This window comes from Pan paniscus, chromosome 18 (genome assembly GCF_029289425.2).
Source record: "Pan paniscus chromosome 18, NHGRI_mPanPan1-v2.0_pri, whole genome shotgun sequence".
NCBI classification, from domain to species: Eukaryota; Metazoa; Chordata; class Mammalia; order Primates; family Hominidae; genus Pan; species Pan paniscus.
The window spans coordinates 56,716,428-56,732,722 of NC_073267.2; the positions used below are offsets into that span (position 1 = coordinate 56,716,428).

General features: G+C 35.1%; 1 protein-coding gene and 1 pseudogene across 1 annotated transcript in view; one reads left to right on the forward strand and one right to left on the reverse strand.

Annotated features, from left to right (window-relative positions):
* ITFG1 (integrin alpha FG-GAP repeat containing 1) overlaps nt 1-16,295 on the reverse strand; it is a 302,379-nt gene that overhangs the window by 104,513 nt on the left and 181,571 nt on the right. The gene's annotated exons all lie outside the window — the stretch shown is intronic.
* On the forward strand, nt 18-10,189 carry LOC103786278 (proteasome subunit beta type-5-like; annotated as a pseudogene).

A 16,295-nucleotide genomic window follows, 5' to 3' on the forward strand; every position in this document is an offset into this window, starting at 1 on the left:
GGTCACAATTTCAAATATACAACAACCTACAACAAAAACCCTTTTGCAGTCATGCAATTTAAAATGTTATTCCTTCTGTTGCCCACACTAGACATGGAACTGGTCAGCTAGTTGGAGAGGCTGCTGTGAACCAGTGCAGGTTTTCTGGACTCACAGTTTATGCAGATCTGCTGGATCTGGGTCCAGGGAGTCCCACTGATGGGCTGAGGCTGGCCATGCCCAGCTGGGGAGTCTCAGAGGAGCGGGGAATCAAAATGCTTCATGGAATCACCACCCTGGTCTTCAAGTTCTGGCATGGAGTCACAGTTGCAGCAGACTATAGGGCTGCAGTGGGTGCTTACATTGCCTCCAGATGGTAAAGAAGGTGACAGAGATCAACCCCTACCCGAAGCCATCATGGCTAGGGGCACAGGGAACTGTAGCTTCTGAGAATGGCTGTTGGCTCGGCAAAGTCAAATGTATGAGCTTTGAAATAAGGAATGCATCCCTGTAACAGCTGCCTCCAAGCTGCTTGCCAACATATTGTATCAGTACAAAGGCATGGGGCTGTCCATGGGCAACATGATCTGTGGCTGGGATAGGAGAGGCCCTGGCCTCTGCTACATGGACACTGAAGGGAATCAGATCTCAGGGGCCACCTTCTCTGTAGGTTCTGGCTCTGTGTATGCTTATGGGGTTATGAATCAGGGCTATTCCTATAACCTGGAAATGGAGCAGGCCTATGATCTGGCCCATGAGGTAAGCTACCAAGCCATCTACCAAGCCACCTGCATAGTTGCCTACTCAGGAGGTGCTGCTAACCTCTACCACATGCAGGAGGATGGCTGGATCCAAGTCTCCAGTGACAATGCAGTTGATCTTCATGACAAGTATGATGGATCTACCCAGGAGGGAGGGTGATGTAGCTGTTTGCATTTCTTGGGTGACTGTCATTGGTAATATGGATACAGTGCTTCATCTTATCTCTAGTGGAGGGGTCTTCAACTGTATCAATACTTTTTTTTAAAGCTCTGGAACACTGACCTCTATGTGTTACCAGTACTTAATGAGCTGCTGCGGAGGTGGCTATTTTACTTTCTTGGATGTTAAGGTACTCTACTCACTACTTTACCTGAATGAATGAATGAATGAATGAATGAATGAATAAATACATACATAAATAAATGAATAAATAAAATGTCATTCTTAATTTTTGATATCAGTTGGTAAAGATTATAAGTGTCTTAGAGCTCCCTAGCTACTTTGGTCCTGTATTGTGAAACATGAGATTCGTAACAGTTCAGTTCTTTAAAATTCTACAGAGCTCTACAAGTAGAACCCAGCATCTTGCCTTTAAAAATAAAATTTGATTTAAGCCAAAGGAGGAAGAACCTTTACCCATTTGGTTTAGAAACCATTGGGGACAAAGAGTCTTGCTTCTTTTTAGTCAATTTCTCTATGTGTTCTTGGCAATTATAACTAATATATCTTAAAAATTTTTTTATTAAAAATGATTACAAAAGCGATCATAACATTCAATAGAGAGATTTAAAAAGTCAAAATCCTTCCTTTCCAGGAATAATCAATGTTAATAATTTGGTATGCATCTTTCTAAGCTTTCTTCTAGGCACATATAAATATGTAAATACATATATCCTTAAAAAAAACCTAATTGGGTTCTGATACATATATTTTTCTATAATATTTTTCTTTCCACTACATTATATAGCATACACAAAGGGGAATGGGATATAGTCTGATTGAAGACTTTTGATCCCTATATTGAAAACATCCCCCATGAGAAGGTGTACCAATTTAAGTCTCCCATTAGTAGCCTATCAAATTGCCTGTTTCTACACAGTCTCATGTTTTTCCAATGGTTATTCCATTATATGGCCAAGCCATCATTCATTTTAACACTATGCTATTGATGGTCAGGTTATTGCCAACTGCTCTCTATTACACACACACACACACACACACACACACACACACACACACACACACACACAGAGTAGAGAGAAAATTTTTCTTTGGGAACTTGTATGAGAAATTCCAGATGACAGTCATCTGGTCAAAGGATATGGATATTTTAAATGTCAACAGTTAAAGCTAAATGGTCTCTGAAAAGCTATACCAATTTTTATTTCCAACAATGTATGAGTGTCTTTTCATATCTTGCCGGTATTAGTAACATTGCTTCTTACTCTTAACAGTTGAAGAGCTTAAAAATAACTTCATTCTTCTGATGATGACAGCAGCTGAGTATTACATTTATGTTTATAAGCCATTCACATTTTTCTGAAGAACTGCCAATTAAAATTATGTTCTCATTGATTTTTAGATCTTTTATTGTTAGAGACTTTAGCCACTTATCTGTTAGTCTCATATCCTTGTTTGTAAGATGGAAGTCATAATAGCACATTACCTTCAAACAGCTGTTCTAAGGATTGAATGAGAAAATACATCGTAAAGTGTTCAGTATAGTGCCTGGTATAGCACAGTACACATTTAATAACTGCTATTATTATTATTATGATGTACTGCTGTTATTATTACCTGATATGTTGTAAATACTTCCCAGCCTTTTATTTTTTTAAAAAAATTTTGTTTACGGTACCCTTCACTAAAAGGTTTTTAATATTTATGTAGTCATTTATGTCTATATTTTTCTTTATAGCAGTATAAGAAATGTTAAAGGAAGTCTATCAGGCAGATGGAAAATGACACCAGATGACACTCTAGATCTACACAAAACAAGGAACACTGAAAATGGCAAACATGTAGGCAAACAGAAAAGTCTTTTTCTTATTATTTAAATTTATTTAAGGAGAATCAACTGTCTAAACAAACAAAAACCAACATAGTATGGTGTTAATAAGGTAGTAGATGTAAAATGTGTGATAAAAATAACACTAAAACCAGAAGAGGAGAAATATAAATATACTATCATAAAGGTTCTGAAACTATACGTGAAGTGCTATAATACTGTTTGAAGATAGACTAGGATAAGTTAAAGATGTATAAACGCTACAGTATTCACTAAAATAAGATTTCTAATGAATAAATCAACAAAAAGATAAAATAGAATCATAAAAATACTCACTTAATTTAAATGAAAACCTTTAGAAAGAGGACAAAAACAAGAAAGTAGATTTTAACAATATCAATACTGACATGAAATATAAAGGCTCTAAACACACAAACTACAAGCCATACGTTGTGAGATTGGATTAAAAAATGAAGACTCAACTATATATTGCCTCCAATATAAAGATACAAATAGGTAAGATGTAAAAGCAATGATAAAAGATAGATCACCCCAAGGAAGGCAAAAAGACAACCCACAAAATGGGAGAACATGTTTGCAAATTATATCTGAAAAAGACTTGCATATGGAATATACAAGAAACTCTCACAATTTAATAACAAAAGACAACCTAATTTAAAAAATGAACTAAGTAGCTGAACAGACATTTTTTCAAGGAAAATATATACGAAAATATATACGAACAGCCAATATGCACATGAAAAGATGTTCAACAAAATTAGCCATCAGAGAACTCCAAATCAAAACCACAATGAGACAACACTTCACATCCAGTACAACAGGTAAAATTTTTCTGTTTTTGTTTTTTTGTGATGGAGTCTTGCTCTGTTGCCCAGCCTGGAGTACAGTGGCACAATCTCGGCTCACTGCAACCTCTGCCTCCCGGGTTCATGTCATTCTCCTACCTCAGCCTCTGGAGTAGCTGGAATTACAGACGCCTGCCATCATGCCCGGCTAATTTTTGTACTTTTAGTAGAGATGGAGTTTCACCATGTTGGCCAGGCTGGTCTTGAACTCCTGACTTCAAGTGATCTGCCCACCTGGGCCTCCCAAAGAACTGGAATTACAGGCGTGAGCCACTGCACCCAGCCAGACAGCTATAATTTTTAGAAAAAGATAGATAATAACTAGTGTTCAAGAAAATGTGGAGTAATTGGAAGCTCATACACTGTTGGGAGACATGTAAAATGGTACAGCAGCTTTGAAAAACAGTCTAGCAGTTACTCAAAAGATTAAACATAGAGTTAAAATTTGACCCAGGATTTTATTCCTAGATATATTCCAAGGAAAATGAAAACATGGCTACACAAAAACTTATATGGAAAAATGTTCATAGTAGTAGTATTTAAAGGGATCAAAAGGTTGAAACTATCCAAATATCTATCAATTGATGAATGGATAAACAAAATGTGGTATATCTATATAACAAAATTCTATTTGGCCAAAAAAGGAATCTATTATACAAAGACATGGCTGAACCTTAAAAACATGCTAAGTGAAAGAAGCCAGTCACAAAGGACAACATATATTCCACTTATATGGAATGTTCAGAATAGGAAAATCTATAGCGATGGAAAGTAGACTAGTAATTAGCTGGGGCTGAGGGAATTGGAGGAAAGGGGGAATGACTGCTTAAGGGGTAAGAGTTTCATTCGGGGTTAATGAAAATGTTCTAAACTTGAAGGTGATGGTTATATAACTCTATGCATATTCTAAAAACCATTGAACTGTATACTTTAAATGGGTGAATTGTATGGCAAGTGATTATATCTCAACAAAACTATTTACATAGGTTAAAAACAGATATAGCAAGTTAAGGCAAATAAAAAGAAAGCTGGAGTGACAATATGAATAAGAGAGAAGGTAGACTTCAGAACAAAGAATATCACCAGAACAAAGAGAGTCATTTCATATAAAAGAGTCAGTTCTAGAGAACATAAGAATCCTAAATGTTTATAGGCCTAATAACATAACTTCAAATAACATGAAACAAAAACTGGAAGAACTGTGGAAGAAACAGACAAGTTCACAACTATAGTCACGGATTCCAATATGTCTCTTTTAATAATTGATAAACTAAAAGACATAAAATCAACGAGGATAAAGAAGACTCAAACAATAATAACCAATTTCACCTGATTGACGTTTATTGACCACAACCCAGCAACACCAGAATATACAATCTTTTGACGTAACATGAAATATTTATCAAGATAGAGCATATTCTGGATTCTGAAACAAGTCTCAATAAATATAAAACAATTTAAGTCATACAAAATATTTTCTCTGATCATAACGGAATTAAATGGGAAAGCAATAACAGTTATTTCAAAAATTTCCGAATTTTTTTAAAACTGAAAATAAAACACTACTAAATAAACCATGAGTACAAAGAAAAATTCGAAAGTACTTTGAGCTGCATAAAAATGAAGCCATCAAGATTTGTTGTATGTCACTATAGTAGTATTTAAAGGACTATTTATATCATTAAACACCTATAGTAGAAAAGAAGAAAAGTCTCAAACAAATAACCTCAGTTACTTTCTTAAAAGCCAAAAATAGAAGAGTAAATAAAATGTAAATTAAGGAGAAAAAAGTAAATAATAGTAGAGAAAATCAGTGACATAGAAAACAGGAAAAAAATAGAGAAAAATCAATGAAAACAAAAGCTGGTTTCTTGCAAAAAACAATAAAATTGATAAGCCTTCACTCAGAATGGCCATTAAAAAAATAAAAAGGAGAAAAGGTAAAAAGTACCAATATCAGAAATGACAGAGTTAACATCACTACAAATTTTAGGGATTTTAAAAGGATGATAAGGGAATGTTATAAAAAACTTTGTGCCAATACAATTGATAAGTTAGATGAAATGGACGAATTCCCTGGAAGTCACAAAACACCAAAGCTTACTCAAGAAGAGATAAATTGAAATTGCAGTGTAACAGTCTCCAAAAAAGAAAACTCCAGACCGAAATGGCTTCACTGATGAATTCTACTAAATATTGAGAGAAGAAATAATACACGTACTACACAAACTCTTTAGAAAATAGATGAGAAAGACATACTTCCCAACTCATCCTGTGAAACCAGTGTTAAACACCCAAATGAAAGACATCATAAGAAAACTACAGACCAATATTCTTCATGAGGATAGATGCAGTGTTTTAAAACAAAATTCTAGCCAATCAAATTCAATAATACAGTCAGATCTTGATTTGCACAGTTCAGTGTTCATTGAAACGTGTGCATTTTTTGAACCATGTCTCTGCTCTGTGATTACCAGCCAATCACACAGAGAGGACATATTTCTGATAAGAGCATGTTTCAGTGAACACAGCATCTTGCAAAGTGAACACTGTAGGAATATTATAAATACTAAAATCATGACCAAGTTGAATTTATTGCAGGAATGCAAAGTTCCTTTAATATTCAAAAACAAATTAGTGTAATTCATTAGTTTAACAAACAAAAAAAGGAAAATAATACAGTCATCTAATAAAAGGCAGAAAAAGGATCTGACAAAATCCAAAACCCATTTCTGATCTAAACTCTCAGCAAACTAGGAATAGAAAAAAAATTCTCAACACTGTAAAGGGCATCCACAGAAGACCTACAGTGAACATCATACTAATGGTGGAAGACTGAATGCTGTCCTCCTAAGGTCCCTGTTCTTACAAGGCAAGAATGCGTGCTCTCACCACTTCCACTCAGCAATGAATATACAGGTTCTAGCCATTGTAAAACGAAAGAAAAACAAAAGACATCCGGATTGGAAAGAAAGAGGTAAAACTGTCTTTATTTGCAAGTTATATGGCCATGTACTTAGAAAAATCATATGAGATCTCCGAAAAAATTACTAGAACTAGTAAGTTTGGCTAGGTGGCAGATATAAATACAATAGTCAAGAACAATGGAAACTGAAATTTAAAATACTGGCTGGGTGCAGTGGGTCACACCTACATGTAATCCTAGCACTTTGAGGAGGCCAAGACAGGAGGATTGCTTGAGCCCAGGAGTCTGAGACCAGCCTGGGCAACATAGAAAGACCCTGTCTCTATTAAAAAAAAAAAAAAAACTTGAAAAAAAAAAGTACCAGGCATAATAGCATCAAAAATATAAACTACTTAGGTATAAATCTGACAAAAGATGCATAAGACCTGTACATTGAAAACTAGAAACACTGTTAAAAAATTAAACATCTAAAATAAAAAAGCTATATATGCACTACATTCATAGTCAGAGGATGCAATATTGTTAAGATGTCATTTATCCCCAAATTGACCTATAGTTTCATTGTAATCCCAATAAAATTCTCAGCAGACTTTTTATTTGTATTTCTTTTGCAGAAACTAACAAACTGACCCTAAAATTTATAGGAAATACAAAGAAACTAGAACAGCCAAAATAACTCTGGAAAAGAAGGAGGGCATATACTATCTGAATTGACTACTCATTTTAAACAATAGTAATCAAGTGTGGTACTGCCACAAAGATGGACAATAGAGCATGGGAACAGAAAAGAGAATGAAGAAATATACCCAAACATATATTGTCAACTGATTTTCATCATGGATCAAAGGCAATTGAGTGGAAAAAGAAAGTATTTTCAATAAATGGTGTTGGAACAATTTACAAAAAAGGAACTCGGATATAATGAATCACAGACCTAAATTGTAAAATCCAGACCTCTTCAATTTCTAGGGCAAAACATTGTGTTAGGTAATGATTTCTTAGTTACGACACTAAAACCATATCTATAAAAAAAATTGAAATATGGTACTTTCCCAAAACTAGATACTTCTCCCCTTTGAAAGACATTGTTCAGAAAATGAAAAGATAAGCTAGAGATCTGCAAGAAAATATTTGCAAATGACATATCCAATAACAAAGGACTTGTACCCAGAATATATAAAAATCTTTCAATATTCAATAATAATAAAACAAATATCCTAATTTATTAAATAAACTAAAATTAAAACTACAAGAACATCTACTACAAACAGAACAGATAAAATTAAAAAGACCAACCATACCAATTTTGGAGAAAATGTGGAGAAACTGGCATGTCTGCCATTTTCTTAAAAAGTTAAACATGCATGTTTCAAAAGACATAGCTACTCCATTCCTTGGTATTTACAAAGGAAAGCATATGTTCAGACAATAACTTGCATATGAATGTTCACAGCTGACTATTTGTAGCAGTCAGACCTGATATAGATCTAATTGCTCATCAACATGTAAATGGATATAAGCAAATTGTGATGCATCCATACAATGGAATATTCCTCAGGAATAATAAGCAAAGAGCTAAAGATACATGTAAAACCATGGATAAATCTCAATATTATTATGCAGCGTAAGAAAACCCAGACATAAAGGAACAGATATTGTGTGATTCCATTAATATAAAATATTAGAAAATGCAATCTAATCTACAGTGACAGAAAGCAGATCAGTGGTTTCCTGTGGGATGGGGAAAGTGCTGATTACACAGGGTTAAGAGGAAACTTTTGTGAGTGATGGATATGTTCATTATCTTGATTGTGGTGATATTTTTATAGATGCATTTGTATACCAAAACATATCGACTTACAACCTTTAAAGATAAGTAATTTACTCTGCCAATTAAACCCCAATTAAGCTATTAAAAATATATGAAACTCTCATGATAAAAGCACAAATAACAATAACAAAAATAAACTTGACATCATCAAGTTTGTGCTTCAAATACTATCAAGAAAGTAAGATGACAACCCACAGAAAGGGAGAAAATTTTTGAAATCTCATATTTAATAGGGGACTTGTATCTAGAATGTATTAAAGAAATTTTACAACTCAATAGCAAAAAGACAAATAACCCAATTATTAAAAAAGCAAAGAATCTGAATAGTTTTCCAAGGAAGAGATACAAATGGCCAACAAGTACGTGAAGAAAGCTCAACATCATTAGCCATTAGACAACTGCAAATCAAAACCACAATTAAATAACACTTCACACCCACCAGGATGGCTAAAATAAAAAAGACAGGTAACAGAGGTTGGTGAGGATATAGAAAAACGAGAGCACTTGTATAATGTAGACGGGAATATAAAATGGCAAACCTGCTTTGAAATACAGTCTGGTGGTTCCTCAGTTAAAAACAGAGTTCTGGCCGGGGCAGTGGCTCACGCCTGTGATCCCAGCACTTTGGGAGGCCGAGGCGGGTGGATCACGAGGTCAGGAGATCGAGACCATCTGGCTAACATGGTGAAACCCCGTCTCTACTAAAAATACAAAACAATTAGCTGGGCGTGGTGGTGGGCGCCTGTAGTCCCAGCTACTCGGGAGGCTGAGGCAGGAGAATGGTGTGAACCCAGGAGGCAGAGCTTGCAGTGAACTGAGATCACACCACTGCACTCCAGCCTGGGCGACAGAGCGAGATTCCATCTCAAAAACAAACAAACAACAAAAACCAGAGTTCCACCTCTAAAGAACACTCTACTCCTAGGTATATCTCAAGAGAAATGAAAACATGTCTACATAAAAACTTGCATATGAATGTTCACAGCAGTATTCATAATAGCCAAAAAGTGCAAAAAACCCATGTGTCCATCAACTGAAGGATGAATAATGAAACGTAGTATAACCATATAATGGTCTGTTGACAACAGAAAGAAAGGAATACTGCTACACACTACGACATAGAAAAATCTTGAAAACATTATACCAAGTCAAATAAACCAGTCATAAAGTAACACATATTGTATAACTGCATATACAAGATGTTCAGAACAGGTCCAATTATAGAGACAGAAAGCTACAGAGACAGAAAGAAGATTAGTGGTTTCTTAGGTCTGGTGGCAGTGGACGAAGTCATAGGGGAATTGGAGAGTAACAGCTAAGGTGAATGGGGCTTCTTTTTAGGGTAATAAAATGTCCTAAAATTGCTTGTGATGATGGATGCACAACAATATGAATACATTTTTTTTTAAATTGAAGTCCAGCTCTGTTGCCCAGGCTGGAGTACAGTGGTGTGATCTCGGTTCACTGCAATCTCTGCCTCCCAGGTAGAAGTGATTCTCCTGCCTCAGCCTCCTGAGTAGCTGGGATTACAGGCACGCGCCACCACGCCCAGCTAATTTTTGCATTTTTAGTAGAGATGGGGTTTCACCATGTTGGCCAGGCTGGTCTCGAACTCCTGACCTCAAGTGATCTGCCTGCCTCGGCCTCCCAAAGTGCTGGGATTACAGGTGTGAGCCATTGCGCCCAGCCTGAATACACTTTTAAAAGCCACTAAATTGTATAGAGTAAATGGGTGAATTGTATGGTGTGTGAATTACATCTCAACAAAGTGGTTAATACAAAAGTTAACTGCAGAACATTTCAACCTATTTTAAAAACCCACGGTAAATGTTTAAGTGACATAATATGTAAAATGTACATATTAAATGTTGCTTCTCTGAATATGCCAATATTTGTATATCTAGTATGCAATTTTTTTGAGGCTGGTTTTAATTTATCTTCAAAGGCTATAAAATTGGTGGTGTTACTCAATACACTACCACTTGATGAGGTTTGGGTTATTCTAGGTTGTTAATGTGCTGTAAGCAACTGTCTTACTTCTCATTAAGAGAGGTAGCTTATGGACCATTTAACTTAAAAGTCTGATTTTTCTCCTTGGCTGCCCTTAGAGCTCATGTCCATTTTAGTCATTTCTATATTCAGTGAGTTCTCCTCTTCCAGATTGTCTTTAACTCTCTTCCTTAATTTCCCAATTACATTATCAGCCTAGACTCAAATGGAAAGAGCTTCAATGTGGGGATACGTCTGTCTTACTGTATAAACCTTAGGAAAGCCAGTTCTACATGGAGAAGAAAAACAAATTAAGAAGAAACACAAATAAGTCCATTAGGAATCCTCTAAAAATTAAACATTAAAAAAATGATGCTCTGAAACCCATGCTGCCTACTATCGGTAAGTGCAGAATGCTTAGCTAAGCTGATATAAAACTTTCACTTTGAAATACTAAATATTATTGAAGTGTTTTGCAACATATGCTACTGACAACAAGAAATAGTCAAAGGCAATTAACTGATATTCACAATAAAGTTAACTTTATCTCTGGGCAAATGCAATCCATTTATCCCCAGTCAGTGTCTAGGATATGTGACTCAGTGGGGGAGACAGCACATGTTACCTGAATGAAAAAAGGAAGCGAACATCTTTTGTAGAGGGAGGCCAACTGAAAGGGAAACCTAATGGAATATAACACTGTGACTGCTGAAAAGTTTCTGTCAAATAGGTGAGTAGAAAATATTTTGTCATGTTTTAATTTATGTATATTCAAAAGAATCTATTAGTTTGTTTGTTTATTTATTTATTTATTTAGAGATGGAGTCTCACTCTGTTGCCCAGGCTGGAGTGCAGTGGTGTGATCTTGGCTCACTGCAAACTCCTCTTCCAGGGTTTCTACGAAATATTCATTAGCTCATAAAAGGTAAGAAATCCATGTACTTTAATAACTATGAGACACAAGAATTAATCGGCTGGGCATGGTGGCTCACGCCTGTAATTCCAGCACTTTGGGAGACCGAGGTAGGTGGACTGCTTGAGGTCAGGAGTTCAACACTAGCTTGACCAACATGGTGAAAACCCATCTCTACTAAAAATACAAAAATTAGCTGGGTGTGGTGGTGGGTGCCTGTAATCCCGACTACTCTGGAGGCTGAGGCAGGAGAATCGCTTGAACCTGGGAGGTGGAGGTTGTGGTCAGCCAAGATTACGCCATTGCACTCCAGCCTGGGGGACAGAGGGACTCCATCTCATAAAAAGAAAAAAAAAAAAAAAAAAAAAAGAACTAACCAAATGTAAGATTCAATCTTATCATCTTGAGAAGTTTGACAACATGCTGAGTTAACAGAATTGCCCACCTTAAGAAGGGGCATTTATCCTATCAATGAAAGTGTATTAAAGTAAGATTAAACCAGGAATGTATATAAAATCAGCTATTAAATCCTTTGCTAAGCAGAGAACAGAACATTTAGACAATTAACTAAAACTTGGGCTGAAAGAAAGAACAGATGTACCACAATTAGCCCTTCTAGTAAAAAAACTGAAAACTTTTTTCCTTTTCAGGTTACTGTTGGCCTTGGGTGACCCCAAGTGACCCAATTGAAGATTTAAGCTTCACATGCTATGAGATGAAATTCTCTCTTCTTATTATAATGGTAGCTTTAAAACTGCCAAACAATAGAATACCTATGATAATGAAAATTTGTAGAAAATACCACTAATAAACTCTCACTTCTATATAAGGATACTCTGCTAACAAGCTGTTGAAGACGTAGAGAGATGAACTACAGTGGGAAAGGCCATGAGTCCAATAGATGTTTTGTGGAACAAAATCTGAGTAAGTCTGCTTAAATACCCTAGCCATAATGAAAAAGCCTTTTAGAAAGTCCATGATTGCTCCTTCACTCTTTAGAATTCTATTTCAAACTCTGTAGTATGTAAAGAATTGAAATATAATTCAAACTCTGTTCACTATGGGAAGAAGGGGAGGGAAGGAATTTCTAAGACTTATGAACAATAGAATTTTGAAAGTGTGGCTAACACAACCAGGGATTTTATCTGGTGAATTTTACATATCACATGTCTGTTATTTTTAATAGTTTCCTCTGCTTGGGTTCATGTTCATATATCTTTTGCTAAATTTCCACATGTACCTGACATGTACGAATCTGTTATTCTACTCTGTTTAGCTGACATTGAATGTCTACTTCCTGAAAGGACCTGGAATAATATATTTTCTTTGGATTTGAGAATCCCAGTCCTCTCCTTTGTTATTATATTTCTTCAACTGCTGTTTTTGGATTATACAGGGCACTGTTTGTGAAATGTCACTTATGGGGCTAAATAATAATGCTATCAAGTAAATACACAATAATAGGTATTTATAAAATATAGCTATATAAAATACAGTACCTTTTATATGAGAGAGTTGCATCACACAAGCATAGCTTCTCAAGCTAGTAAGATAAAAATCACGTACATGCTGGAGTTAATCCACACAGATTTAATGTTCTGAATCCAACTGCATGCTTGGCATGCTGTAGGAGATCAATATATAATCTGTTTTTCACCAACTGTAGAGGTATAGTAAAAAGGCTAGAGAATTGTGTTTTCATATGTAATCTTCTCCATTTTATCTTACAATATATATTACTGTATATGTATAGGGAAGATGACACAAATCCATATATGTATATTTTAACTTGTGAGTGATTTAATGGATTTTAGAGAGTAATTTTGCCATTTTTAGACTGACTTTAAAACCTAATTTGTGATTCTGCCACATATCAAAATGCAAACAGTGATCATCTCTGGGTGATTTTTAAGCTTTTAAAATTTGTACTTCCTAAATTGCGATAATCTGTGATTAGAAGAATAAATAAAATAAAAAATACTGTACTATATTTACATTCTATTAAGTCATACATGGTTCTGTTACATATTACAAAATAAACTCTTCTGAATAAAAAGAATGTATGGTCATGAACAAGTCAATGATACCAAATAACACCATGACTACTCAACACTGTAATGAAGGTCCTGGCCAATGCAATAAGACCAAAAAAGAAAGAAGAGATACAATACTTACATAGCAAGAGATCATTTTTATTTTCAAATGAAATAATTATCTATATAGGAAATCCAAGAGAATATGCCAATTATTAGAATAAGAGAATAAAGTCAGATTGATGAATATAAGATCCACATACCAAAATCAATAGCCTCCTTAAATTTCAATAATAGTCATTAGAAAAGTAATAGGAAAAAAAACTCATTCAATAACAATGAAATCTCTAAGTTTTAAAAAATAATCTAGCAAAAGCTGTGTAGGAGTTTTATGAAGATAATGGCAAAACATTACCAGGGGAAATGTAAAGACAATGTGAATAAATGTTATGGAATGGAAGATTCAACATCACAAATAGTTTCTCAAAAATTAATCTTTAAATAAAATGTAATCAAATCAATCAAGAAGTCAACAGAATTTTTTTTGGTCAAGTAAGAAAAATTAATTCTAAATTCATGTGAAGGGACAAAGGGACAAGAATAGTCAAGACAATTCTGAAGACAAAATTACATGGGAAGGTATTTCCCTATCAGATATCAAACATTATTTTAGAGCTAGAATGATTAATACTATGTGGAATCAGTGCACAGACTGATAATTAAGGTAAGGCACCAAAATAGAAGGCACAGAAATAGGACCACACACACAGAGAAACTGGATACACACAAACGTGGCATTACAAGTCAGTGGGGAAAAACACACTACTCATTAAGCATGGGGACAACTGGTTATCCAAGAGAAATGAATTAAACTAGGTTCTTTTGATGCAATACACAAAAATAAAGTTTAGGTACATTAAAAGCCTACATATGAGAAGTAAAATTCTAAAACTTTTTTGATAAAATACAGGAAAATATCTTTATGACTACAAGATAGATCATTATTACCTAAATAAGATCGAGAAAAGCTGAGATTGCAAACAAAATAACCTGTATTCATTCTGTGCACATCTGTAACATTAAGCTAGCTATAATTATCCCTATTCTCTCCCATTTTGTTTTGTCACATGAGAAGAGCCTACTGAATACCACTGAGTTATCATTACTATTGTGGCAGCTTATACACAATTACATGTAAAAATGTACTAGATTATAATTTTAACTGAGCTATATAGCTCATCAAAAACATTATATTATCTTAAAATCAGTTTGCTTGTTTTATTGGAAATATAATCCATGCATTTTAATTTCCCAAATTGTAAAAATTAAATACAATTGTCCCTAGGTATACACATGAGATTGGTTCCAGGACCAGCCCCCAGTACCCATACCCAAATCCACACATACTGAAGTCCATAGTCAGCCCTTTGGGGTCCGATGCCATAGGAAATATGTACAAGGGTTTGCATCCCACGAGTACTATATTTTCCATCTGCGTTTGGTAGTGGATGTGGAATCCACAGGTAAGGAGAGCTGACTGTATTTATTGAAAAAACTCCACATAAGTGCATCAGCAGAGTTCAAACTGGTACTTTTCAGTGGTCAACTGTATAAGAATATATTTACAATATGGCAGTGAACACAGTACCTTGAAACTTCAAAAGAAAATTAGATATGACCATTTCAACATGCAATATAGTAGGAACTATTCACGTTTGGCTACTAAGGAATTGAAATGTGGCTATTCTGAATTCAGATGTGCTTTAGTGTAAACTACAGAGTGGATTTTGAAGAAGTAGTATGTACACACAAAAAATACATACTACAACAACACAACTGTGTTTTGAAGAATATGCTACTAAATTTCTCATTCTGTAAGGAGATGGCTGTGTGTGATATGCTAGAACATACACTTATTTCAGCTATTATATTTGGGAGAGACAAGCTTATGTCCCAGTTCAAGCTCAGAATTGCCCATAATCAGAACAAATATCTTGGGCAAACAGATAACCTTTAAAGTATATCACAAAATTATATATAAAATATAAGGCAGAATAAATTTGTTTCAGCATTAAACCAATTATTTATTCACATATCTACCTGTGTTCCCTCATACTCCTATTGTCTAAAGGGGAGATTAAGTTTATATCTGTTCATTGGTCTTGAGGTCTGCTTCCAGTCTTTATTTAAAGCAGTCTTACTTAACGGAGATTACAAATGGAGATTTTGTGTATAAAAGTGTCAGTGTTTAACATGTTTTCATGTAAATAGAACAGACATAAAGAATAGTGGTGGGGTCGAAGAGAACACAAGTCACAGGGGTCTCAGTTGTATCGGAATAATCTGAACAAATATGACCAAAAGTGAAGATTTCTCAGAGTGGTGGTGATTTGAAAGGTGATTGGAAGAGGACATTTACAAATGGAGTTTCTTTCCAGGCACTGGGACTAGGGCTGAGTCAGTCTGGGGCAGGAACAGAAGGGGCGGCTGCTGCTACCTCGCTCCACATTTCAGATGGGAGAGCATTATGCACAAGTGTCCATGGTCCAGGCAGTATGCAAGAGAGATGAGAAAGCATGCGAGGCAGGCCGACTTGTTTCTGCTCTTTCTATTCCTGCCTGGACCAGCAATTTCACTGCTATTCTGTGACAGATCTGTCACATACAGGCTTAGATAAAAAATATTTCTGTATAGAAGAAAAAGTTGTGAAAGTGATATTTTTGAACTTCTAATGCTGTTACTCTAGGGAAAAGCCAGTAGTGGCAATGGGGAGGAAGGGAGAGACTTACCATATGTGAAGGGAAAATAACTCAGCAACTGGAGTGGAAATGATTATTATCAGCTAATAGGAATTATGTCAACCTAAATATTACTCACTGACAGCACAGCTATGTACAATTTATGATAAGGGAATAACTTAAGCAATGGTGAATACTTACGAAAGACTTGAAATTCTTACATTTCTTCTGCATTCAAAGTTTAACCTTC